A 4,579-nucleotide genomic window follows, 5' to 3' on the forward strand; every position below is an offset into this window, starting at 1 on the left:
ACGAGGCCTCACTGCGCTCCAATTGCCGCTCATGCTTTTCCCGAGCCCCGGCGCCCTCTTTCTCGTTCCCCCAATCCCTCTGCCCCTGCCTTTGGAGCCCTCCTTGCGGCCCTCACAGCCCGGGTAGACGCTCCTCAGCGCCCCCTCCCCAGGCTACGCGCCCCTTCACTGCCGCGGTGCCCCTCCTTAGTGGCCTCGCCTGGCCCCTTCTCCTTGGTGTTCCCTCCGCTGCCCTGTGCTCCTTCTCAACGCCCACTCACAGTCCCCAGCGCCCTGCGCCGGGAATCGGTCCCAGATCCTCCCCGGGCGGGCTGCCGGGCCGCGCCCCTTACCTGGGACTCCGGGTGAGGACGAGCGGCTCGCTCCCTGGCAGCGCCGCGAAACCGCTGGACCTGGCGGCGGGCGGCAAAAGGCGCAGTGGGTTCGCGGAGCAGGGCGGTGCAGGCGGGTCTGGTCCCCACCGCAGCGACTTCGGGCTGAGGCTCGGGCTGCAGCTGGGCTGGGCTACCACCGCGACCAGGGCCCACAAATGCCCCGCCCAGGGGCGGAGTCCCTATTCGCCGGGCCCCCAGCTCTGGGCAGGTGTAGGAAATCCGAGGTATCTTGGGGGCCCGGCGCTCCCCAATATCTGGGTGACTATCGTGATTTATCTTAATTCTCACGCCTCGTTCCATACACTGAACTTACTAGGGTGATCAGAGAGCTTCTATGATAGTGTAGGTGATGATGGGTTTGTAGCTTTGCCATTTCTAAAGCACTTCCCTGTCGTTATACCGTTTCATCCTCACAAAAGCCCGGGTAGAGAGGCAGAATCTGGACGGCTGTCTACAGGTGGAAACGAAGCCAGAAACCTGGGCATTGTTCTCTACCCTATGCACTCCTTCACACCCTACATCCCATCAGCCTGGTGATGACGCCTCTGTAACATATCCTATCCCTTCCCCTCTTCTCCGTCTCCACTGCTCTCGCCCTGGTTCAGCCCTCATCACTTCTTGCCTGAACTAATGCAACAGCCTCCTAATGGGTCTCCCTGCCTCCACTCTCCAATCCATCCTCTATGTTGGCAGCCTGAGTGACTGTTCTAAATGTCACCATGTTACCATCAACCCTGAAGAAACAAACAGAAACAAAACATTTTCAATGGCTCCCCATTACTGACAGTAGCCTGGAGTGAGAAAATGTTCTTGCCTGGTCATTAGGAAGTCCCAACTCTGTCAGAGAAGGCAGGTATAAGCGGTAATTAGCACCCCACCCTCACACGTGGAACCTGGACTTCCAGTCTTCCTGAGGTCACAGGAGCCAGCTGCCAGCTTTGGTTTAGAATCATCATCCCTCCCCATACTCTTCCCCCTTCTCAAATCTTAGAAGTTTGAAAAATAATATATATATCTATATCTATATCTATCTATCTATCTATATATATATCTCAGAATCACTTTGCTGTACACTTGAAACACAACATTGTAAAGTAACTATAATTCAATTTTTAAAAATCTTAGAGGCCTGAGTCATATACCAAAACAATTATTTCCCACATTCCATTATGACCTGATCTACAATTTGTCTCTATGGCCCGAGGAACCACCCAGTAGACAGCCCCTCTGGCTGTCTGACTTCTCCCTCAGACTCATCCTTGAACTGTTCTGAGCTTCTCCACCCACTCCCTTTCAGTCACCTCCCCACTGTTTTCATCCTGGCAGCCCTTCCACTGTGCCCTCTAGAATCCTGTTCTTTTGTCAACAAACTCTCCTACACCCTCTGCTTCCTCAGAGAGTACTCAGGTTACTTCTTTACCTTTGTTAAAGCTTGACCCTCCTCCAGGACTCCTCCTGTAACCCTCTGCAGGAAGGCTTCTCACTTTCTCACTCCCCATACACCACAGGACCAGGAGGTAGGGTCGGCATTGCCACTTACACCCTTGTACAAAAATTCCTTCTCCTTTGGTCTCCAGCCATACCACCTTCCACCCTTCCTCATCAAGGACATGATTGACCTCTAAGTGCTCCTATGCATTGAAGATTTCAGCCCCTGGCTCATGGTCATTCTCATTAGCCCTGTCTTGCCATCCTCCTGGTGCCTTCGGTAGCCATGTGGTTTCCTGATCCCTCAGTCCTTGGTCTCCTCTTCACATTACCTCCCATGGTCATACCTTGAACTTCTTAATCGCACAGAACTAGTGTCTCTGTGATCTTAAAATCAAATATCCTGCACTGCCTGCTCCCTCACTCCCTTTCTCCCACAAGGCCTTAGTTTCCTCATTTCAAAATGAGGTGTCATGATAATGATTATTCATTCTTCACAAGAATAACGAGATAACACATAAAACCATCCTTTTAGAGTTGAGAGACAATATGAGAACAGATGGTATTGTGTTTACATTGTCTCAGGTCTTCACATCACTTTCTCCTTCTTCCCTGAAAGGCCATGTATTAAAGTGGACAGAGCACAGACTTGGAGCCAGAGAGATATGGTTTTCAATCCTTATTCTACACACTTACTTGCTGTGTGATCTTATGTAAATTACCCCATTTTTCTGACACATGCACCTCATGCTCATGTGTAGAAAGAACAATAATGTTGTGAAGATCAAATAAGAAAATGAGATAGCTACTGGAAAGCACCTGACAGGCACATAGTAAGCCCTCAATAAATAGGAAACACTGTGGTTATAACAGAACAAAAAATGCTATTTTCTTAACCACAACTGCCTTCCAAGAAAGGTAGACCCTAATGTTCAGAGGTCCTTTTGTCCTACTTAGGACCTTGAGGAGTGTGGATATGTAAGTGTAAGAGGAGAAGGGAGACACAAACTTGCTCTGTGCAAAAAAAGGAAAAGAATTTGGAATTCACTTAGCAATATGGGTGAGAGAGGTAATAAAGAGAGCTGGGGGGAGGAAAGGAAAAAGATGAGTAAGAAAATCATTGTAAGGGTAGGTGCTACATGGATAAAGGGTCAGAAGAAACTCTCCCATGGCAGGTGTACAAAGGGTGTTTAAACACTGGAATGCATTAAATGGGAGAAGCTGTTTGTTGTACATATAATATAACCAATTTCTGTGACTCTCAAGACTTCAGTAAAAGCCATTACACTCAGGAATGCTTTCTGAGAGAGGAGTTGTAAGGATGAGTGAGTGGGAAAATTGAGCAATGGGCTTTGTTTTTCCGAGTTGAAAAAGGAGAGTAGAGGCAGAGACGAAGAGAGCACAAGCCCTCGTGCAATTTGCGGAAATCTCCAGGAGGTCTTCCAACTTACCAGGGTTATCAAATGTAAAAATCAATGTAAAAATCGAGGTTCAAGCTCACTGATTTTAGATCTTAAAGGGGGAGGGAGTCCATATCTGACATTTGGGCTGTGTCATTTGTGGCTCCCTATTGACTAGCAGTTGACCACCAGAGAGAATACAAAACTAATCATACTACATTGGACTGTCTTCACTTCCAGATCCAAATGCCAAGTAAGAATAGGAAGAAAGGCAAAATGCTACCTTTTGTCTTAGATCAGATTGGCTAGCAATTATAATCATTAAGACCTTAAAATATACTGGGCTCATTCATATCTTTTGTCTCATTTAGTCCTCAATACAATCATACAAGGTATGGATTGCCATCCCCTTTTTATAAATGAGCAAACAGAAGTCAGAAAGTTTAAGTGACTTTCCAAGGTCACACATCTGGTAAATGGCAGAACCAGATACCAGGTCTGTCTGACTCCAAGTCCAGGGCTCTTTCTATTAGACTCCAGAATCATGGTTGCTTGGTGAACACCATTTGTGGTTAAGAGTCCTACAAACAAAATTACCTTAAATCTTTTCTAGTTGCCAGAGCAATCAGACTTCTCTAGCTCCTAGTTTTTATATGAAATATAAAAGTGATACTTTTTATTGAATGAGAATCAGTCACTTAGAAAAGGTAGTAGCCTCGTTGTAAATCATCTATACTTCAATATAAAAAAAGAAAGAAGAAAAGAAAAGGTAGTAGCCTAAGTGTGGATTGCACTTGGAATGTTCAAATCTTTACAAGGTTCAGATCTACACCCCAGTGTGCGTCCCTCATGGCCAGCCTAGGAATGCAGATACATTGGCAGGTCAAGAGATTTTCTCTCACCCCTTCAGTGGGTTGCCTCATATAACAGGGGAGCTGGAGCAGGTGCCAGAAAGTCACCAGAACATGTAAAGCAGCTCTAGAAACATAGGGTTCATGGGAGGAGTGGTGGAAGACAGGGCTGGGAAGAAAGGCAGAGACTAGATGGCCTAAGGTCTTGTAAATCATGTTAGAGGTTTGGGAAATTACCTTGCAAGAAAAAGGTTTGAAGCAATGGAGTAACCTGGTTACATATGCATATAAGAAGAATAGTTCTGACTGTGGTGGGTGTGATAGATGGGATGCAATGAGTAGGGAGCAGGGAGAAAGGAGATAGGGAACAGTCAGAAATTGCTTTAAAAATACAGGTGAGAGATGAAGAGGACCAGAAATCATGTCATAGCAGTAGAGAAAGTGGAAAATACAGGGATTTGATTTGTATTTAGGACCTGGTGGCAGATTAAATGTGAGATGTGTGGGAAAGGGAATTGGCATCAAC

At 46.6% G+C, this 4,579-nt stretch overlaps 1 protein-coding gene across 1 annotated transcript in view; it reads right to left on the reverse strand.

Moving 5' to 3' along the window:
- Positions 1-433, reverse strand: part of RAB3B (RAB3B, member RAS oncogene family) — a 58,064-nt gene extending 57,631 nt beyond the window's left edge. Inside the window, exon 1 of the mRNA XM_024739278.1 lies at positions 333-433. The gene's annotated coding sequence lies outside the window, so the exon portion shown is untranslated. The remainder of the gene's footprint in view (positions 1-332) is intronic.
- Positions 434-4,579: the final 4,146 nt, after the last annotated feature.

The sequence above is a fragment of the Neophocaena asiaeorientalis genome, unplaced genomic scaffold, assembly GCF_003031525.2.
Source record: "Neophocaena asiaeorientalis asiaeorientalis breed wild unplaced genomic scaffold, Neophocaena_asiaeorientalis_V1.1 scaffold138, whole genome shotgun sequence".
Taxonomy (NCBI): domain Eukaryota; kingdom Metazoa; phylum Chordata; class Mammalia; order Artiodactyla; family Phocoenidae; genus Neophocaena; species Neophocaena asiaeorientalis.